General features: G+C 40.0%; 1 protein-coding gene across 1 annotated transcript in view; it reads right to left on the minus strand.

Annotated features, from left to right (window-relative positions):
* Nucleotides 1–1,413: 1,413 nt before the first annotated feature.
* The window catches only part of LOC141579547 (uncharacterized), a 79,091-nt gene continuing 56,412 nt past the window's right edge, over nt 1,414–24,092 (minus strand). The window contains exons 16-17 of the mRNA XM_074375980.1: nt 18,806–18,929; nt 1,414–1,557 (exon numbers count right to left, since the gene is read on the minus strand). The gene's annotated coding sequence lies outside the window, so the exon portion shown is untranslated. The remainder of the gene's footprint in view (nt 1,558–18,805; nt 18,930–24,092) is intronic.

The raw sequence follows: 24,092 nt of genomic DNA on the forward strand, positions 1-24,092 counted from the left end.
TTTCACAAGTTTTAACAACCCTCCATTGCCGAGACAGAAAACACACTAGATATTTTCTAAGTTTAGCTATCATGTGTATTTTTTTCTTTTGTTATCTTAAATGCAAACAGACATCTTTTAATTAAAAAAAATTAAGGCCCCAAATAGGATACAGAAAGGGAATACAAAATTAAAGGGCAAAGACAGAAAAATGATAAATACTCTACAAGGTTAATATAATACTTACTCTATGGATCAGATCAGCAATTCTCAGTAACAGCTAATTGAAATATGACCATGAGGTAAAAGGTCTCTCTTGTCAGGAGATGGCAAGTAGAAAATAGAATTAAATCAACAAACTAAAATTCTAAGTCTGGAGAGGTACAGAAGGCTACCAGCAAATTGTGTCATCTTCTGGAAAGGAGGGAGGCTCACCAGCACTTTACTGTGGAGCCTGAGCCCAGGGGAGGTCGGTGTAGTGAGCTCTGTAAGTACACAATTAGCAAAGTGGGTGATGAATAAAGAGACGTGAGCTTTGATGACAGAGATGATACTACTATTCACTTGTCCTGTAAAGTATGCCTTCACGTTCAGTGATCAATACCTCGGTGTATTCAGGGATTAAGATTATAGGAAAATTCACAGCCTGGGCCTAGACCTCCTCTTTGAGCTCGTGACACTGCACTTAGATGTCTCAAGGGCAACTCCAACTCCACCTGCAAAGAGCTGACTTCACGGTGCTCCTCCCATATCCGTCCTGCCCAGGGCCCCTGGTCGGGGGGCAAGGTCTCTCTGCCTCTCCCAGCTCAGGCCCATCACTCACAGATGTGACTGGACCCCTCCTTCAGGGCCCAGATTTCCTCATTCACCGAGTCCCACCATCCACACCTGTCCTACCAGATACTCACTGGCACTCACTCAGCAATGACTCTGTGCTGGGTACCATGCTGCCCACTGTGCACATGTGATCTCACTGGATCTCCACAGCAGTCCTGGGAGGTCGGTACATCACTGCTTTTATTGATTAGATAAATTGTTTCTCTTCCTTGAGTGCATCATCCAAAGTGACACGGCTACTGAGCCACAAAACTGGGACTGAAAACCACTTGAAAATTCTACACTCCTACACCTGGCAGCCACCCTAATCTGACTCATCACATCACCTCCTGCTGAGCCTTCTAAATGTTTCTAAGCATTCTACAAGACAAAAGTGATCTACGAGAGCACCCCACTCCCCTGCTTAAAATCTGTCAATGACTGTCCACTACCCTTAGGAGAAAGCCCCACCGGGCCTGAGCACAGCGCAACGGCCCGGCATCTGCGTTCCCTGCGCGGCCGCGCCGCCTCACCCACCACGCAGCTCTGCACTGGCTGTGTCCAGGACAGGGATGCTGACTCCTTACAACCCGGGGCTCGTCTCAATCGAACAATGATCACTTTCAGTGTCCACCTTCTTCACTGCTGACTCTCAGAAAAATGTTTTCTCAGGATGAATCAGTATCTTTTTCCTTACAACTTCCCGTCATTGATAATGAGCTCCACCCAAAAGAGAGAAGACTTAATTCTCAGTCTCCTTATCTGTAAAGTGAGAATAACAAGAAAATATGTGAGGTTTTAAGAGAAATAATATTCATGTGAGGCTGAGGGACAATTCCCAACATACAGTAAGCACTCAATATGTGCTTACTTATTATTAATAAGAATATAATGCATTCCAGCAACCTTAACTCAATGTTTTATGGCTATGTCCAACAGACTACAGACACACTGTTGGACGAACCGCTTTGAGCAGATCAGCACAAGCATACTGGGAAAGGTAAGCGCTGACTCCGGTTACAGCTGCAGCCACCCAGCACTACGGGGCGGGGGCAGTTTCTCAGACTATTACATGTTGCTTGAGCATTTAATTGTCACTAATGAATAAAGACAGGTGTTCTTTAGTCAAAGCTCCTGAAACATAAATCTTCAAAGATTGATGCAAATTAGATTTCAAGTACAACACTCTCTCTAGAAATTATTTGATAATAGTCTTAGCTACTCTGCACATCAAAAGGACATGTTCTTAATGTATCTGACTACACCGAAAGTGTTGTTTAAAAGAAATTAAGATGAAGCCATCCTAAATAAGCTCTCAGTATCATCTTCACAAAGCCCCACCCAAGGGTCTCATTTCTCACTTCCACATAGGTGTTCAGGTAGCTTAACGTGGGTCTTGGTTTCTTATGACACGGGGGTGGGAAGAGTTGTGGATAGATTTATGTTGCAAATATAAACCTAGTGTAGTTGCTGCGTAGAAATCCTAGAAATAAACAAATTGATATATAGTCCTACCCTCAAGAAGCTCAGACTTTCCATTTACAACAGCATTAAAAATAAAATGAGAGATACATTTAACAAAAATTTACAAGATTTGTACATTGAATATTTTGAAGTATCACCAAAACATTTTAAAAGATCTACATATATGGAAGACATCTCATGTTGATGGAATGGTAGACAATATTGTTAAAAATGTTAAGACTCCCCAAAGTGAGTTACAAATTCAGTGGAATCCCTATCAAAATTCCAGCTGACTTCTTTGCAAAAATTGAAAAACTTATCCCAAAATTCATATGGAAGTGCAAGGGGCCCAGGACAGCCAAAGCAATCTTGAAGAAGCAGAGCAAAGTGGGAGGACTCACTTTAAAAGGTACTAAAAACCTATAGTACTAAGTCAGTATGGTACTGGCATAAGTTTGGATAAATAAATCTATGAGACACAATAAAATCCCAGGGGGAAAAATCTTACATTTACAGTCAGTTTTCCACAAGGCTGCCAACAACACTCCATGGAAAGAATAGTCTATTCAACAAATGGTGCAGGGAAAGCTGGGTATCTGCAGGCAAAAGAATGAATCTGGAATCTGGACCCCCATATTTTATATAACAAATAAAAATTAATTCAAAATGGATCAGAGACAGAAACGTAAAAACTAAACCTATAAACTTTCTAAAAGAAGACACAGTATAAATCTTTGAGGTCCTAGGATAGGCTTTGGTTTCCTAGATACAATACGAGGAGCACAAGTGATAGACGAAAAAAGCAGATAAACTGGACTTCATCAAAATTAAAACCTTTTTGTTACAGAGGACATCATCAAGAAAGGGAAATGACAGGGGAAGGGGGTATCTCAACTGATAGAGGGCGTGCTTAGTAAGAAATATAAAATAAATCAATACATCTAATTACCTCACCTGTAAAGAAATTGTTTTAATGTTTAAAAGAACTAAAGTGAAAGCACAATCTGCAGAATAGGAGAAAAATTTTACAAAGCATGTATCTAATAAGAGATTAGTATTCAGGATATAAAACAAATGCTTACACCTGAACAATACAAAGAAAATCGACCCAATTTTTAAATTTTCCAAGGATTTAAAAAAATACACAAATGGCCAATAAGCATATGAAAAGAAGCTCAGCATCACTAGCCAAATCAAAATGAAAATGAGATCTTATTTTACAACCACCAGGATGGTTATAATCAAAACATGCACAATAACAAGTGTTGTTCAGGAGGCAGAGATACCTCATATGCGGCCAGTGGAAAGGGACAATGGTGCAGCTTCTTTGGAGAAGTCTGTTGTTTCCTCAAAAGGTTAGAGTTATATGGCTCATCAATTTCACTCCTACATGTAGAGTCATCCCTTAGTATCCTCGGGGGGTTGGTTTCAGGAACCCCCCATCCTGGATTCCATAATCCAAGGATGTTCGAGTCCGTTTACAATCAGCCATCTGGATCTATGAAGTGGAAACTACAGATATGGCTGGCCAACTGTACAGCCAACAGAATGAAAACATATTCTCACAAAAACTTGCACATCAATATACATGGCAGTATCATTCAGAGTAGCCAAAGGTTACAAAAAATATCCATCCATCAATGAACGGATAAACAAAATTACCAAGAATAGGCCCACAAACTTTTGGTCATTGAATCTTTGACAAAGGAGGTGAGAACATAAAATGGAGTAAAGACAGCCTCTTCAGAAAATGGTGTAGGGAAAACTGGACAGCTGCATGTAAATCAATGAAGTTAGACTACTCCCTCACAGCATACACAAAAATAAATTCAAAATGGCTTAAAGACTTAAACATGTAGACAAGACACTATAAACCTCTTAGAAGAAAACATAGGGAAAACATCTGGCATACATCTCAGCAATGTTCTCCTAGAGCAGTCTACTCAAGCAATAGAAATACAAGCAAAAATATACAAGTAGGATGTAATTAAACTTACAAGCTTTTTCACAGCAAAGGAAACAGTAAGCAAAACAAAAAGACAACCTATAGAATGGGAGAAAATATTTGCAATAAATGAGACTGACAAGGGCTTAATTCCCAGAATCTATAAACAGCTTTTACACTTCATAAGAAAGAAAAACAAACAACTCAATCCAAAAATGGGCAGAAGACCTAAAGAAACTTTTCTCCAATGAAGACATACAAATGGCCGATAGGCACATGAAAAAATGCTCAATATCGTTATCAGAGAAATGCAAATCAAAACTGCAATCAAATATCACATCTCGCCAGTCCGAATAGCCATCATTCAGAAGTTCACAAACAATAAATGCTGGAGAGGCTGTGGAGAACAGGGAACCCTCCTACACTGTGGTGGGAATGCAGTTTGGTGGAGCCATTGTGGAAATCATTATAGAGGTTCCTCAAAAGACAAAAAATTGACCTCCCATATGACCCAGCAATCCCACTCCTAGGCACATATCCAGAAGGAACCCTAATTCAAAAAGACACCTACACCCCAATGTTCACAGCAGCACTATTTACAATAGCAAGACATGGAAACAACCTAAATGTCCACTGACAGATGCCTGGATAAAGAGGTTGTAGTATATTTGTACAATAGACTACTATTCACCCATAAAAAAATAATAAAATAATGCCATTTGTAGCAACATGAATGGACCTGGAGAATGTCATTCTAAGTGAAGTAACCCAGAAAGAGAGAGAAAAATACCATATGAGATCGCTCAGATGTGGAATCTAAAAAAAAAACAAAAAATGAAAAAACAACCAAACAAAAAGATAAACTTATCTACAGAACAGAAACAGACACAGAGACATAGAAACCAAACTATGGTTACCAGAGGGGAGAGGGTGTGGGAAGGAATAAATTGGGAGTTCAAGATTTGCAGATAGTATGTATAGAGTAAACAGCAAGTTTATACTGTATAGCACAGGAGAATATATTTAGTATCTTATAGTAACTTATGTTGAAAAAGAATATGAAAATGAATACAGGTATGTTCCTATTTAACTGAAGTGTTGTGCTGTACACAAGAAACTGATGCAACATTATAAACTGACTAGAATTCAATGAAAATATTTTTAAATACACAAAAAAAGAAAAAAGATATTATCAAATCAAAAGAATAAATTACTGATTGAGGCTACAACATGGATGGACCTTGAAAGTTTATACTAAAATAAATCAGACACAAAAGGGCAAAAAGTGCCCTTTTAGGTGAACTCTCTCTAAGCGTTTATTGTACTATTCCAGTACATTTTCTGGAGGTTTGAAGTCTATCAAAATCAAAATAAAATGTATTATTCATTAAAAACATAAAATGATTCCTCACAGGAGGGCTTTAATTAATAAATGCATGTAAAGCTCCTGGAACAACAATTTGCATGTCCACAGAGAGTCACTGTTGTCACTGCCACTCAGAGGGTGGTGCCAGCGCTGTTGAGGGCTGACTCCACTCGCTCCCCTTCAGAGAGGAGTGAGGGCCTGGGCTCTGACAGGAAGGGTGACCATGAACATGGGTTAGACAGAGCCACTCCCCAGACTCTGCGTTACCCAGCTTTCTTATACAAACTGGTCCATCTAACATAAACACGCTACAGGGATGGATCTTACAACACAGGGAATATAGCCAATGATTTACAATAGTTATAAATGGAACATAAAAATAAAAATTGTGCAACTATTGTACACCTGAAACTTATATCATATTGTAAATCAGCTATACCTTTATAAAAAATTAAAAAATAATTTAAAAATTTTATCACTTTAGTATTCAATTCGGTTTTTAAGTAACTACTAAACAGCTTAGAAAGTATAAAATATTTAAGTGTGATAAGTTTGTTTACATATTTATTTACTTTCAGCCTCCTGCTAAAAGAGAAATTAAACAATTTTTTTAAACACAGCTTAACAACCATAACAACAAAAAGACAAAAGTGAGAGTGAAGACAAAATGGAGATTGAATACTTAAATGAAACCAGGGGAAGGTAAAGTCATAAAAATGAATGCCATGAAGTTAGGGTAAGTGTTAAAGGCCGACTAGAAATTCAGCTGTAAGATTCTTGGCAGCTAAAGCAAAAAGTAAAAGATGATGGGACGGGTGGTAGAGCTCAGTGGTAGAGCGTGTGCTTAGCGTGCACGGGGTCCTGGGTTCAAGTGCCAGGGCCTCCACGAACAGATAAATACACCTAATTACCTACCCCCTAAAGAGCCCCAAAGAAAAGAAAAAGAGAAATTTGTTTCCAAAAAAATCCTGATATTAAATTTAGATTAAATACTTGAAAAAAATAAAAGAAAAATAGAAAAGATGAGTGACACAAGCGATAATGCCCGTTAGATAAATCTGCAGTGGCTGCTGGCACGTCCCCATGTCCCACGTGGGAAAATCTGAAACATCCTTCTCACCACTCAGAGTCATCCTCAGCCCACACCACCCCTCCCCCTGTTAAATACAGGAGCATGGGTAGGGCCCGGCCTTTGCTCTCTCTGTGTCATCACAGTGAGACAGAATGGAAGGGGGCAGAGCACAGCCATTCAAGGAAGGCCACAACAATTAACATCAAAATGGTGAAGGATTCAATCCCCAATAGGCCTTGAGGCTCAAGATGAAGAGATATAACTTCTAGCAGAGCTTGAGCTTCATTATACACCCATTGTAATAGTAACATGGTGAATAACATGCCCAAAGGCACCATGGCCATCCCAAGGCTAGCCACAAAAGGTCACAGGGTGGGAAATGGCCAACTCCCTGGGAATCCCAGCCCCTTGCCCTTAGGTTGCTCAGTCTACTTATTAGCATATGAAACAACCAAGCCCAAGAAAACGAGCAACACAGCGCCACCTCGCGGTCACCACTCTCTCTCCCTCTTCCGAGAAGGCCCACACTCTGTCTGTGGAGTGTGTACCTACTTTTAATCTGAGCACCCGAACCCCACAACTCGTGGCCTTTCTCTTGCCTTTCAATGTGTCTCTGTGAATAAATCTACCATTACTCAACAGTGGCTTGCTCTTGAAATCTTTCCTGCAGGAAGCCAAGGACCCACGTCTGGTGGGGCACATTCCAGGGGCTCAACCAAAGCCTGGGACACAGCCCTTCTCATGCCCCACATCTGTTTTCTTGTATCAACAGGACTGGGATATGAAGGGAGTTCTGAGGCCCCAGCTAAGGGACAGAAGCAGCCCCCAGGGCTCAAAATGGCGGGCAGGCCCTCCCCCAGCAGGGTCCCTGAGGTCGGCCCTGTTCTCTGTGGTTCCCTGTTGTGCTGACCCCCTAGCCAGACAGCGTTCTCCTAGGCCTGTCCCCACAAAACCCTTCTCTCCAAAATACAAGCACATCATGTCACAGTCCTCTTATTCAACCAGAAAGTTTTCAGCGCACTTTTTCCTTCCCTAGTAAAGAATCTATCTGTCCTCCCTCCCATCCCACCACTTCTTTCTTTGTGAGAACTCTGTACTCCTCACATACCATCCTGAACGCCGCTGCCTTTCTAGCTGGGACCGAGATGCTTCAGTCTCACACAGCCTGCGTCCTTTCACTTTCCCCTTTCTACCTTAAAAAGCCTTTCCTGTGTCTCCCACCCCTCTGATTCTGAACTTCACAAAGTGCTGAGTTTGCAGTCACTGTGTGCATACCTCCCAGGTTTTGGCTAGTTTTCCTTCAAAAGATCTTCACTAAGGAGCTGCATCAAGAAGTTTAAAGAGGCTATTCTTACATCTGAGCTGAGGAGACTGCATAAAATTTAAAAGGCTTTGAAGAGAGAGTTAACCAGGGACAGAGAGGCCGCAGGTCCTAGTGAACAGTGTCATGAGGCAAAATGTTCTTCAAAGGCTCAGAGTGGCTTCTGAACACGGAGTCGGCAGGGAGGAGATGCCAGGCAGTGAGTGGGGTGAGTGACACTGGGTACGCTTCCCAGCTGGGGAAGAATTGGATTTTGTTCTAGTTTTCCAAACAATTTCTGACTACCTTTTTCTCTTATTGTCACATACCATTTCCTACGAATTAAGAAAAATCAATGTCAGTCATTTGTGCCACTTGGTAGAAGCTACACGATGCCATTCAAAGGGCTGGGATATAACAGCCACACCAGTCTAGGTTGAAAGACCAGTGGGGTTATTTCCAAGGTAATCACGGGCATGCAACAAACTCCCCAGCTTCAATTACCTCATCTCAAATGTGAGGCCAATAAAACTACCAAGCAAAGTGCGTGATGATTATGGCTGAAATCTGTTTACTAGGTAAGTGCCCGTAAGAGCTGCCACTGAATGGGGAATGAGTATGATCAAAGAGGCCAAGTCAACCTGGTCACACGCGCCCTGCCTTCCTGCGTTGGTGCAGGACCGGAGTTTGTTTAGCTGAGATGAACGCCCCCAGAGCAGCCCCGAAGGGAAAGCTCCCAGCTCTGCGTGGCGAGGCGTGTTCCTTTCCTTCTCAGAGCTGATCACAATTTGCAGTCTTCTGTTTTTACATTTATCCCCTTAGTACCTGCCTCCCCTCCGGAGTTTTGCTTAAGCAGCACAGGTCCAGGTTTGTGTTGCTGCCTACTGGATATTCTGGGCTGGGAGACAGGCGACCCCACGTCTGGCTCTGGGGCTGAACCGAGAGGGCAGAAGGCCCAGGGGCCCATGCTGAACCGAGGCCCCAGCACCCAAAATTATGGTCTGACTTTGGGCAAATTACACAGTCTTCTTTACCCTGAGATTCCTCATCTGTCCATGAAAATAACTGCCCATGGCATATAGAGTTTCAAGGATTAAAGGAAATCACCAAATTCACAACCTATTCAAGGGGCTACCAGTGCATCCTCAACAGGCACATGCTACCTTTACGGCTGTGACACACGCTAAGCGGGGCGGACAGACACAGTGAACACTGCTAAGTGCCTGTTTGTTAAGTGTTTCAAGAGTGTTATAATACTGTTTACAACTTACAACAAACCCAGGAAGAAACGAATATTATAATGCACATTTCACAGATTCACCAACAGATTAAGGGAGGTTACACTCTAGTCCAAGGCCCTTTGGTGAGGAAATGGCGATTTAAACCTGTATCTGAGCCCAGGCCTGGGCTACATCTCTCTCCAATCCACCTGTCCAATACACAAGTTTGCACAGGCCAGCTCTTAAATGCAATGTGTGCCACCGTTTGTCAATGTTTGTTAGTTACCATAAACTGCTCTCAGAAACCGCTACAGAAAAGACAGGTGGACCCACATCCCTGCCAACAAAGTAGAGGAATTCTGCCTTGCCTTCTCCTGTAATGTGCAGAAACCCTTCCCTACACCACCAAATTCAAATGTATGCTTCATCCGTGTTTATGTTTGCACACGGAATATTAAAGTAGAAGGTACCTGCAGTAATTCTATCTCGGTTCCTTTCCACGTATCCAGATTATCCACAATCAGTCTGTGAATGAAAATACTACAATGTGAATGAAAATACTGCAACCATGTCAGGAAACAAATAATGCTGAAACCAAGTCATCAGCGGCTGCCGCCATCCCCCAGCGAGGACAGGCCTGAAGACCAGCCTCTACAGCCACTCACAACAGTGCCCTCTGAACAGAATGAGAATAATACAAGACAGGATACTTGCCCTAGATAGCTAGGTGCTTGTCTAAAGAATGAATCCAGTGAGCCCAAATGATACATAGAAAATCACTAAACTCTTTAACTTGACATACCTGGCTTTTTTTAGATAACAATGTTTTATTGTTCCAACAACCTGGTCTTTGTTGTAAAGCTCCTATATATCCTAGCTCCTCCCCAACCTCTTCGGAGCAGTCCCTCAGAGAGATCTGAGAGGCTGTCATCCCGGATCGAGTCCTCCCGCCAAATAAACATAACTCTTAACTTTTAGGCTGCACATGTATTTCAGTCAACAGTTTTGGACACCATGAAGGGACCCAGAGCAGACTTTCTCCACCTGAACTCTCCGAGTATCCGGACCTTGGTATCAGCAGTGGCCCTTTGTGCCCATCCACATCCTCGGGGAGTCCAGATGAATTTGGGTGAGTCTATCTTGGTTCTCGGATCTCCCATATTGGCTGATAATCCTGAGTTTTATTTGGCGGTGTATCCAGGTACCTGGCCCTCCAGTTGAAAGATACTGGGGGGGAATAACCCACCCAGTGGAGACATACTGGGTGGGGCCTGGTTGAAAGATAACGGGAAACACCCATCTTTAGGAGACTTCCAAGGTGGGGCTGGTTGAAAGATACCAGGAAAATTCCCAGTGGAGACATCCAGAGTGGGTCCATGTTGAAAGACACTGGGGTCAGGACTGAGTGGTTAGGTAAGGGGCTGGTCTAATGTTTTCCTCAATTTGGTTACCTCCATTGAATTTTTCAGAATAAAAGTAAAACTCTTATGAGGAACCTTTCAACTCCAAAAATGGGACCCCCTTCCTGGCTGGTAACAGTTTTCTCGGATGACTGAGAAACTTGCAGGAGTGATATAGGCAAAGACTTCATGCCATAGAGTTGTCCCTGCGGGAAAGCCTACTAGCAATTTTATTCTGACAACCCTACGTTAGAATGGGGAATAGAACTTTCAAAAAAAAAAAAAAAAAGAAAGAAAGAAAGGAAGAAAGAAAAGGAAAGAAAGATAAAGAAATGACAGATTGCCAGCCTCCAACTAATACCCCAGCCAGGATTATATACATACAAAACTTACAAATTTAATTGGGAATTAAAAAAAAAATCTCACTCTTAAAGTAACTAAGCAGGCCTGATAAAAACATTTTTTGGAATTCTGGACTTATAAAAACCAAAACCCTTTTAGGGGGAACTTGGATTTCTCTTCCTGTGTCCTTGAAATATAAACGTTTTATCTTTCGCTGGATGTTTTATGTGTGTGTATGTATGTATATATGTGTTTCCTTTTTGTTTTTAATGGAAAATTTGGACTCTGCCATGCAAAAGGTACAAGTATTGTGTACATATGGTGGCCACACAAATATATTGGGATTCTCAACAATCCTTTGTACCAATTTTCAGGCATTTTGCCATCTTAACCTTTGTTGCATCAGTCTGGACCATGAATTGCTTTACCTTTTGAAGAGTAAACTTTTGAATTTTATTTAGGCAGCACCCCTACTCTCATTTGGAAAAGCCTCTTCATCTTATTCGTTTAAAATCATTATATATATATAAATTGATGGCTATATGATGGATCCCTTAATTTGGAAAACCTTTTAAATTGGTGAGAGTTGAAAGAGCTCTCATTATAAACAGCCGTTTTATTGGTACCTATTAAAATCAAGTTTAAAGGTAGAAAATATATCTAATGGTTAATCTAAGAACTTATTTTACAAAAACTGGTTTAAAAAGCTACATTTATGTTTTTCCTTTCCCATTAATGGTTTTAGAGATGTTAATAAAATCTAAGAATAATTAATGTTAATTAGGTTGAGTAACTGGAAAAAAGAATGTAAAAATGTCGAAAGACTTTTTTCTTAACGGAAAAAAAAGAAAGATAAGGGGCTTATCCAAAATGGGTAAATTTTTTTGATGGTTATTTTGAATGAGATAAATAAAATGGACATTTTTGGATTTAGAGACAAGGTTTTAATACTACACTACGTAAAGTTAAAAAAAAAAAGTGGCCAAAGAGATCACCTACTGCCCCCCAAAATTAAAGTTCAAACAAGTCCGTTTTATTTACCCCAGTTTAAAATGTATGTATTTATAGGGATAGATACATATAATATATTTAGACTGTGATATTTGATCAATGACTGGGGCAACAGACCAATTAATCAAATTAAAAGTTGAGAAGGGCCTAAGTTCTTAGGCTCAAACTTGGGGATCCCAGAGACTTTTCTATAAAATTAGATACAGTGAAAAAAAAAAAAAAAAAGAAAGAAAAGAAAAGAAGAAAAAGACTTCTGGCATTCCTTCTAGAAATAAAAATTATTGATTAAACCTAATAAATATTAAAATTAAAGGTATAAGAGTTAATAAAATTGAGATAAAAGTTTGTAAATTTGGTATGTTTAAATGGGCTTTATATAAACTTTTTGCTTAATTATGTTGTGGGATAGATATGTTTCAATGGAAAAACGCTTCCTCTTCTTGGTATTACAAGGCTGGGCACATTTCTGTCCCTCAGAAAATATTAATTGAACAAAATAAAGGAAACCAATAGAGTTACATGAGCCGTCCAATATAATGTAAAACTAAAAACTAATATTCAGTGGCTAATAGAAAAATATAATAAGAGGTTTACCCTGGGTTTAACTTATAACTCAAGGAAAAGAGACCTTACTAAATGCCTTATGCAAGCTTTGGAAGACAAGATAAATTGAACCTTAAAGTTTTAAAACATGGAATTCTTGGTTTACAGCTCTTCTCACTGATACAAAAAAGCCAAATAAGGAGATACAATTGGGCCTGCGTGACAGAGCAGTTCTCTGGGGAACTGGAAGTGTCTGTCATTTTCTTGCAGATCAGAAATGTATATACAGCAAACAGTGACCTACGACTGAGCCTAATTAGCTCAATGAGAGAAAACTTAAGGCCAAAGAAATTTTTGGCATTTTAGAGCTCAGAACTCTGATGGGTCCGTCAGACTTTGTCAAGAAATCTTAAATGTCTTTTTCATAAATAGTAAGCCTTAGTGATTTGAGCAAGCAAATTAAGCTTACTCCAACTATTATTATACCTATCTTATAAGTAAGTTTTAAAGTGAAGCTATGAGATCTCTAACTTTGGTCTGTTTATAAGCCTGAGTACACATTATAGATGTGAGATATTTCTACAGCTAAAAAAAAAAAAAAAAGTCAAAGAGCTCTGCTTAATTGACGTAAAAAGTAATAGCTTACAAATTAAGTATTTTTAAAATAAAAACTGACTAAGTTGACCTTCAGGTTCACGTGAACTGGAAAATATTCAATATTAAGATAACACTTGGTATTGTTTAGTTTAAGTATGTTCTAATTAATATAGACATCTTTAAAGTCATCAATATTAAGTATAATACTTTTACTGTACCTAGGTTTAATGAAAGTCAAATAAGATCCTGTTATATATGTTACAGATTTGTCAAAAAAAAATAATAGTAATGTGGTGTGATAAAAATTGAAGTAAATTAAATGCAAATGAGATGAGAGTTTTGGGTAAATTTTTTAAAATATATATTTAAAATGTATGCTTAAGATAATCTCTAAATGTTTGGTATCTAAATTCTAGAGTTGTGCTAAATTAAGTTAAATGATAGGATTTTATTTAATAGCTATACCATTTTCAGATAAAATAAGATTGAAATATGAATTACTTAACATATGACTTCCTCTTACAGAGAAACTAAAGGTGTTTAGAAATATTAATAAATGCTTGGTGCCACTCTGAAATAGTCTCTATTATTAAGGGAAAGATCTCAGTAACCTAGGAAGGTAAGATAAATGTGTAAAGGAAGATATAAGGAATGGAATTATATTTTGTTAATGAAAAATAGTGACTTTGTCCTGAATCTGGTTACTTCTGAATGGAAGAAAAAATAAGGGACACACTAATACGAGTATAGAAAGCTGGGGAAGGCTTGTGGAAGAGGAACCCTGAGGAAAGAGTTTTGTACGTGGTCAGAATTGGCTAAGTTTAGAATCAATTTGTGCAAAGTAAATGAATCTTAGAAGTAAGCTGGTACAAGACTACATTTGGTTTTCTCTCTGTTAAGGGGACAAATTTTTCTTAAAATATTAATCCACCTTCAGTAACAAATTGTAAAGCTTCTTATGCGAATTAAGTGATCTGTTGTGTCTTTACCTTTGAAATATTTTCTTGTTAATGAGTAAGTACTACTTTACAGTGATCTATACGTTTATCTGATCAAGTGTTTTGAAAACTTTTAACAAGCTCCCCAAATATCAATTTCTCATTAAAATTCTTTTAGTCTCCAGTTAACTATGGGATGCTACAAAGGGTCCCTGAAACATCTCAAAGAGAGATTTTAAAGTAGTAAGTTTCATTTGGCATGTTAACTAACATGGGAAGTATTGTCAAATGAATAATAAATCTTCCTAGGTTGTATTGTATAAGAAAATATTATTAATATAGATATTCTAGAAATTATATGGACTCCCTAACATTCTGGTATATCTGAAATGTTACCAGTCATAATTCTGGTTATTGTGACCAGGTTTCTTTATAGATTACAGTGTAATGTTGTTTAACCATGCTGTTAATTCTGTTGTCATTTATAGGCAGGTAATTGTTTTCTTCTGATAATTTTGCAAGATACTCTCTCTTCAAGGAGATTTACTGATTTCTAATAAATTTCAAACTATAGCACTGAAATAAACTGGGTAAGAAATTTTAAAGGTCTAATGAAAACTCTGATTAAAAGAATTAGTTACGTGGGACCAAATAAACTGATGAATATGGTTACAATTTTTGATTTTGTCTGAAATACTAGTGGCTTTTAACCTGTTTACCAGACATAAAGAAACTCTTCTCCTTAAACTAGTTATGATTCACGTCAATTTGATAAATTATACCTATGTAAGCACACTTAGAACAGTTATCTTTTCTCTCTATCTGATCCCTCAAGAGACTAAAATCTTTAAGTTCCCCAGTGGCTCTATGAGATAAATTAGGAAGATCGTCTCCTAACAGGTATAGGAACCTCAAAGTATTTTAAGGACTTCAAAAAGAAAAGAATTTACCTAAATCTGTTAGGCAGAAATCTATGACAAGCCCTTGACGGGGCTTTCCTGGCCTTAGCAAACCTTATTAACATTCTAGCTTAAAAGTCCTTATTAAAAGTTCCAACACAGCCAATTTAAAAGAGCCTATATGATCAAATAATCAGACTTAACTTGTAAACAAATTCACCTTGATTTGACTATATTTGATAAAAATGAGGGAACTTTAGAGAGAAAAAGATTATATTTTAGTGGATATTAAATTCTCGTTTTGTTAATTGAGGTCTATATTTAGTAAGACACTTCCCAGATCATTCCTTGCTGTCATGTTACATTGCTGCAAAGTTTAATTGAATTATTAAAAGGACACTGTATGTTTCTTTCTGAAGCTTAGTAATATATCCTTGGGTAAAGATCCAATGCCCCATGACATGCGGCCAGGGGATTATACATACTGGAACAGGCATGACTTTAAAAACTGTCTCCAACATGAATGGAAGGACTCTATCAGGTACTCTTAACTAGACCATACACAGCAAAGCTGAAGGAAACTGACTTTCAGATTCATTTCCAATCAGAAAGAGCCCCTGCAGTGCACTGGCCTATAGAGCACTGCTCACCTTAAAACAAGGCCCAAATGGAGAAGAAGCTACCAGGCCAGGATGAGAAGACGACGACATATCAGGTAGACAGCTGACCCAAGACACCAAATCAGGCCTGTATACCAATTACTTTGATAATTTCTCCTACCTTTGATTATGAACTACTCCAATTGTTAAGTTTATGGTAAATTACCTTTGTCTAGTACTTCTGTGTTACCTTGGTGGGTTTCCCTACTCCAAGGCTCTAACTAGATAGCCCTCAGAAACGTTATTCTAAAAAGGAAATTATAGTTCTGTTTAGGCCACTGTTGATCTTACAAGGTGGGAGACCTCACCTGGCCAATTAATACCTGCTCGAAGCCTGACCATAAATACGAACTTTCTCGTAAGATCACTCAAACTCAGTCAGAAACACAAGAAAAATTTTAACCCAAAAATATAACTCCTTGACTATTAAATTCTTAATCGTGACTTTATTAACGTTACTAGCTCTATTACTTATATCCTGTCTATTTTATAAGATTGTTTTCTCTTACATTTCCCAAAGTGTAGCTAGGCCTACAACAAGATTGATGATGGCAAATCATATTGAAGAAATACATAAAATTTATAACCCTGCATAAAATAATTATAACAGTGTGATTCTAGGTATGGGAATGAGCAATGAAGGGTAAACATTTCCTGGATCATAACAGACTAGTAAGACAGGCCATCCAGAGAACTTTTAGTATCAACAGGGCCTGATAAAAACACCTAACACCTTGAATGGCAGGTCAGAAGTTTCTTCAACCTGAACTAGGAATGAGCCTTCATAGCACCCTGGGACAAAATTGGTCATGAAATATCTCTCAAAATATTGGTCGAATTTAGGACCAAGGGGGAGCACTGTGAATGAAAATACTACAATGTGAATGAAAATACGGCAACCATGTCAGTAAACAAAGAATGCTGAAACCAAATCATCAGCAGCTGCCACCATCTCCCAGGGAGTACAGGCCTGTGCATCCAGCACCCTGCTCAGAGGCTCTTCCTCCCCTGCAGGAACACGTTCCCACTCTCCGCAGGGACACCCCCACAGGGAAGCCCTCTTTTCGCCCTCAGCACAGCAAGTGTCCCAGGCCACAACCCGAGCTGCCCCATTAGGACTGCGGGTGCCCAGGTTTGCTAGTCAGACCAGCAGCCTCAGAGCCAGGGTTTATGCCCGGGTCACCCTGCAAACCTACTGCCCACCATACAGCCCCCAGCCAGCAGGTCACCTGGAAGTCGCAGCAAGTGCCCCACCCAATCCCGAAGTCTCTTCATTTGCCAGCACCGCTGATGACTGGTCTCCAAACTTTGGTCAGTTTTGCACAAAACAGCAGCTTCCACTGTGAAGCAGGGGGTTTTCTCTTCTGCTCCCCATCCTTACTGGACACGTCAAGGGAAACCAAAAGGCCTTTTCTCAACCCTTTTCTGATGACACCCTCCCACCCACAATATTCACATGCTCAAGAGATTTGGGTCCACGTGGTTTTGTTTCCCATACGCTAAGTGGCTCAAAACACTGCGGGATTCTTTCCCTTTTGAGAGTATTAGTTTGTACTGAGTTTATCGGCTTTAATCACTTTTTGTGTCTCTCTTCAGTGTCCCTAGCAGTTGCCACTTTTTACTCCCTTCAGCAGCCTCCCTCCCAACATCTAGTCTAGGAAATCAGCTGTGATGAGGGGTCCGGGGGCAGTCACAGAAGATGGAACTAAGGCACAGACTGGCGACATAATTTGCCTGAGAAGATCAGCTTCAAGCCCCAGCACTGTGTGTCACGTCCCTCTGTTTAACTCTTATGCTATACTAGTTAAATTTTTATAGATTATGGTTATAAACAGATGAGGTATCAAAATACATACAAGGACACACATCAACTCTATGATGTTCATTAACTCTACTGTTTTGTTTCTATTCTTTTTATTTCTGTTAAAAAAAATTAGGAAACTCTGCAGTCAATATAGCAAAATGTTAATGGGTTTTAAATCCAGAATGTAGAGACGTAAGTGTATCATTAATCATAATTATTTGTATGCTCACAAAATGATTTGACAGTCTCTCTCCCCTCCCGCTACTCGTTACTGGCTCTCACCTGAGCTCCCAGACCACACATCGAACAGCCTTTCACTTTACCCACAGCTGAACTCATCAGTTTTCCCCCAGAGCTCCCTCTGCAGCTTTCCCTCCTCAGAGCACAGCAGGACCATCACTTACCTCATTAATCCACCCAGAAACCTGGGCCTAACTCCAACCTACCTTCACAGACATCATTCATCCTTTCCTTTTTACCATCTAAACATGCCTAAAGTCTGTTCGTTTTTTCCCAGTGACTGTCCCACTGACTGTCCCACAGCTCAGGTGGAAGCCACCAACACTGCACTCCTGGACTCACGAGGCTCACATGTGGCCCCACAGCCGCTCTCCAATACTAGACACAAAAGGGATATTGTCACTCCCGTGCTTTTATGACTCTTTCCAAACCTACTGTTCTTAGAAGAAACTCCAAGTTTTTCACCTAGTGAAGGTGTTTGCCATGAAACTTTGAGCTCAGGAACGGCAGGACCCCCCTCCTTCTTGGCCCTCCCCTTTCCCCAAGGCCCAGCCCTCTCCCCCTCAGCCCCGCCCTCTGGCACAGGGCTGGCTCAGGATGACCTGCTGAGCTACACCAGCCTGTATTCTAACCCTGGTCTTGAGTTCTTAGCAAACTGCTTCACTTATCCATACAAATCCAAGGTAGATTAGATAGATTTTAGATGTTGAGCTGGACTATTGATTTGGGGATTTTGCACTAGCAACCTGCAAGTACATTTTCTAATGATTCTGTCTTCTTAAAACCACACCCAGGTTTTAGTAGTATTTGTGGAATGTCTTTGGAGTAAAAGGGACTGTACTTTAACAGACTATATGTTTTATAACATGAACAACCCGGACAGGGTCACAAATGGAATCGCCTCTCACAAGTGACAGAAGACAGGTGAGAGGCACAAAGCAACAGGTCTCAAAGATTGTAAGAGCAAAGTTGTTTCGCCAACCCCCCAAAAATTCCTGAAAGAACCAAAAATTCTGAATTTTGAAAGTAAAAGGCTATCATATATAGAAATAAAATAAATGATCCTCTTCATCAGTGTTTCAAGATCTGACTCCAGATATTTTAGCAGGCCATACTGAATCCTAGCACAGAAAAATCAGATGGACTAGTGGTGAGTAAGGTCCAGGAAAACGGCAGTAATTCCTCCACTTGTGTAAAGACATACACTCACCTGCCGAAGGTGAATGTAGAACGCATTCTGGAGAAATTTGGAAGCTTCCAGGGTCCGCTTCTGAATGGCAAGGACACGGACAGCTTGGGAGCATGCTTCTAACTCAGTCACCGGCATTCTTACACTGCAGGGGGAAAAGGAGGCCCTCAGTCGAGAGCAGAGATATTCCTGTCGTGTCTCGCAGGCCGCGCCTCGGGGACTCAGTGCCCTGCAGCAGCCCGGCCCCAGGTGAGGACACGCAGCGTGGCCCACCCAAGCAGGAGGGGCACTGTGCTTGAGAAATCCCATCCCCGATGGGGGCAAGAGGGGCTGGTGGGGTTGAGTGAACATATAAATGCCCACAGAAATATGCCTGCATTCATTCAAGTGATACAAGCAACAGTAGCAGGCTATTTAACAAAATTTCAATTTTCAGTGGAAATTTTGCCATTCCTTTCCACTTGTCCCCTGCACTCTGAGACAGGCTTAGGCTCTCTCACACCTGCAACTCTGAAGCAATAGTTGTGAAGTCATTTTACTTTGCTGCAAGTGTCCTCGCTCCCCGTGTCACTGTGTCTGTCCTCTCTTAACACAGTCGGATATCTTCCTGGATCTCTGTCTGAGTTCCTTTCTCCTCCTCCTCAGATCCTGAGATAAAGGACAAGTGAAGACACATGAACAGAAAAGGCACTGTGGACTTGACCGAAATCTACAGTGACCCCTAGGTGAGTGCTGCCCACCCCTTACCTTCGATTCTCAAGGTTCTGCACAGGGTGACATCCAGCCCAGAGAGGTGGCCCAATTAAAAGCTATGTGGCTTGGGCATGTTGACAGGTGCAGGAGCTGGTTCCGGTGCCAGGCCCCTCCCCACGTCTGCTCCCCTCTCCCCCGAAGCCCCGCTGCCAAGCACTCAGGCTCCGTGATCTGATGTCCTTCTCTTCTACTCTACTCCAAACCCTTTTACTTTTCCTTTTTTCCCTAATTATCCCCAGCTGGAGTGATTTTTCAATCGCAGTATCTAAAAAATTTCCTGCAGCCGAAAATGAGGTCTCCAGATATCAATGCCCATATGCTGCCTCCTGAAGAGAGCCGCTGGCTAGGGGACCCTCACCAACACTCACGGGGCATCAGACATGTTCCAGGGTCGGCCACCCCCAACAAGAGTTTGCTGTGACCCCTATGCCCGCACAGCATCCCTGCTCACAAAAGTATAGTTGGCCCACTTATCGGTTATTAAGAAGCAAAAATACAAAATTGCTCATGTTTCTTACTAAAATTATCTATGAAGAGGAAAAGGGAATTGTAATAGAAAAGAACAATTTTGACCCCATGTTAGGTCTGTTCCTTTGGCTTTAAACCTGTGCCCTGTTTTCTAGGCTCAGACTTGCTATCTCTGCACCATTTGTAAAAGAAAGTTGCCTTTAGACTGAAATATACAGGACAGCCTCTTCTCCTGGCCGTGATCTTGAAGGATGCTAACTAATCTGCACTTATGTAGAGATGGCAAGTTGCAAAATAGAGAATAACTTTGTTTTACTTTTGGAGGTATTACAATGGCAACATGATTTGAACCACATGGACAGCTGCAAGAACAGCGGATTCAAAGGACAAGCAATTCATACAACAAGAAGTTTCCAACAACCAACTGCAGCCCCACCCCTTTTTAGTATAAAAGGAGACTCAATTCTGACTTGGGGAAGATGGTTCTTCAGGACATCAGTCTGCCATCTTCTGGGTCTGCCAGCTTTGCAAATAAAGTCACTATTCCTTGCTCCAACACCTCATCTCCCAGTTTATTGGCCTGTCATTTGGTGAGCAGAATGAGTTTGGACTCGGTAACAAAATGACTGCATTGGAGGTAGTATGTCTCCACTCTTTCCTCGTTTCCAATATGTAACATGCACATTATTTATGATCTAGTGCAAATAATTCATCAAAGACAACCACAAAAAGAAACTATACTCACCCAGCTATCAACACTGAAGTCAAAACCTGTCAATTTTATATGCTGTTTAAGAACACAACCGAAAAACCTAACATAGGGAGTCGATTACACGGAAATAAAATTATTTCTACTCCTTCAAAACTTTTTCTTTTCTTTTCTATTTTATTTTGTTTTGTTTATTGAAAAGAAAATAAAAGTCAAATCATTTTATTTCACGTATTTTTGTTATAGCTACATACTTTAAATACTACAAAAAGACTTATATTGCAATAAAAAATTGTTCATATATTAGTATAAAGATATATACACAATCAATGGGGATTAGGAAAAGAATGGACATTTACTAAAAATCCACTGCAATCCAGTCTTTTACAAGCATATCATGGAATATAAGCTCTATTATCCAGAGAGCCTCACCCACATTCTCACTACTGAGTCCCTTAGTAATCAACCACTAGGTCACCAGCATAGAACCATGTGATCAGTATTTTAGGAATAAATGAGGGAATTAGCTCATTCAATTCTAAAACAAAAACCCTAAAATAAATACTGAACTTATTTACGGATAAAGAAAATTTGTCCCCAAAAAAGTAAAGTTTCTTCCTCAAGGTCACAAAGCTAATAACTGGTAAAGGTAAGATTTGAACTCATCTGCCTGATTCTAAAAACTAAGGTGGAAATCCCATTCGACTGGGGAGTGTCCAGCTGCACAGCCTATCACCCTATCTTTGTTCAGAGCTGGCCTTAGACAGCCTGAGACAGCACCCCATTCCTGTGGAACTCGAGGGCAAATGATAACAATAAGGATTTTATATCCAGCAGTTTCTAAGATCTCATGTATATAAACTGTCAGCAGGTCAGCAGAAAATCTCTGGGAAACATGAGTGGGTCCAGACCTTTTTGCTGATTAGAAACTCAATCTATCAGGATAGAGTGACCTTCCCATGAGAGGCCACATGGACATAAACTAAAGGCAGCTGAACAATGGAAACTAGCAAGACCCCGGAACTCAAGTAAGGATCCCTGCCATCCCCCACCCAGTTGCCTCTTCATCCGCGTGGACATGAAGACAGAAGACCCGGGTTCTTGTCCAAGTTACACTATCATGGATTCTCACCCATAAAAAGGTACGACTCTATGCTGTCGTAAGTCCTTTCCAACTCAAATATGATGACACCAATATCTCAGCAGAATATCTATGTCTCCACTTCCCCTCTTCTAATAGGAGTCTATTTCTGTGGACACAAAGCAGAAATCCAATTTAAAAAACCATGCAAGAAGCCAGGCGAATTTCTGCTTAAGAGACTTTGCTCTCACGCTCAGTGAATGAAAACTCAGAAAAAGTGGTCCTTCTCCCTCAGCAAATGGGAGGTAGCCTGATTGTGTGTGTGTGTGTGTGTGTGTGTGTGTGTGTGTGTGTGTGTGTGTGTGTAAATCAAATATAATCATGTCTGGGACGTGTACAGATTATTTTTAATTTCACTGTAATTTCATGGGGATGAGCCAACATTTAAAGTAATTTGAATGTAGTGTTCTGAGACAGACTCAGTCTCTTTTGGTGGAGGAGGTGAAAGGGGAGAGTAAAGGAGGAAAGAGGTAAATGAAGCAAAGAAATAAGAATCCTGCTAGGGAAAGGCAAGACGTTAATTTTGTTCCTCATTGCATCACATACAAATTAGGGACTGGCTTTCCCCCGATGTCTTATCGAGCACTGAGTTGCAGAAGAAGAGGCGACAGCCCATTTCTCACTGAGATTGTGACTGTACGTGGCATCTTATAGACACAAATCATTTACCCTGATCAAACACTCTAGCAGCAGGCTGTAATTCTCCTGTTTTGAGAGACAAGAAAACAGGAGTTCAAAGCGGGTAGATAACTTGACAAAAGTCAGAGGACCAGTAAACAAGAGAGGATGAATTCAAACTCAGATCTGAATGCAGAGTCTCATCTTCCCACTCCCAGGGCTGGAAAATCCTTAACACACAGGCTCCCCAGCTCCCCTGCAGTGTTCCTGGCGCCAAGCATTTCCCATGGTAATGGTCTCCAGTTCTCACAGACACAGTGCTCTGTGCAGCCAATGACCTTGATCAGACCTTGATCATCTACCTGCCACGCCCACCAGGCTTCACCATACAGGCAGGAAAGCTGGCTTTCAAGTGCATACAAAGCCACCCTTGGTCTAACCTGGGCTCTTCTGTGGCTTCTCCAGCCTAAAGGCAGCCATGAAATTGCTCACAGTTTGTTCGTGAGCCACACTTCCTCTCTCCATCTGTGTCCCCACCTATACTACTTAGCTATGAACATTTTGAGAATCTTGGAAACAAATTTTAAAAAACAGAAAAGAAAGGATTCTGGAACAAGTACTTAATACTTACAATTTTAAATGACAAGTTACAAAGTGAGTATTGACAAACCGAATCTTCCTTTCTAAATGTCAGTTTTAAACATTTAAAAATATAATAGCAAAAAATTCTCACTTACAAAATTAACAAAAACATAAACAATAATCTGGAATAAATTCAAAAATAATGCCCATATTCTAAATGGAGAAACTTCAGGACTGTACTGAGGGTTAAAGTAAGAGGTATGAATGTAGAGACATAAACATATTGCATGGAGAAAAGCAGTTTTGTAAAGATGTAAGTTCTCCTAAGAATAATTCAAAACTTACTAAAAAATCCCATGAAAATTCCAATCTGATTTTTTTTAACTTGAACAAAATATTTTGGAATTCTTCAGGAATAATAAAGTCATAATACTTGACAAGAAAATTTGGGATGGAAGAAAAGAATCAAAAAAAATCAGACTGCCAGTTATTAAATAAATTTTTACAACATGTAAGATATGGTGCTGGAGTAAGGAAAGGAGATTGACAGAAGGGAACCATGAGCTCAAAAAAGACTCTAGTGTATGTAAGTATTTTGTACAGGTGGGATTTCAAATCAAAGAGAAAATTATGAATTCGATAATTGTCCTGGGACAGAGAATCACCTGGAAAGAATAAATTCTACTCCTCTCATAATGACCACAATATAAATTGCAGATAGCGATGTAAATATTAAAAAGTACTAGTAACAGCAAATACAACTCTTTGCTCTTATTAACTCAACTTCTCCTCACTATAACATGTACTATTATAATCTCCATCTTAGAGATTAAAAAATACCTACAGAAGAGATTTATTCCATTATAAGAGAGTATTTCTAAGAATAATGTCAAAGATAAAACCCATAAGGAAGACATTTACTATCCTAAGAATAGTTTGAGCCACAACAAAAATCAGAAAACTTCCTGAACAAAATGAAAGGAAAGAAATGACAAGAAAAAGCTCTGTGATACATGTTGATGAATTCACGAAGTTAA

The sequence above is a fragment of the Camelus bactrianus genome, chromosome 13 (genome assembly GCF_048773025.1).
Source record: "Camelus bactrianus isolate YW-2024 breed Bactrian camel chromosome 13, ASM4877302v1, whole genome shotgun sequence".
Lineage (NCBI taxonomy): Eukaryota > Metazoa > Chordata > Mammalia > Artiodactyla > Camelidae > Camelus > Camelus bactrianus.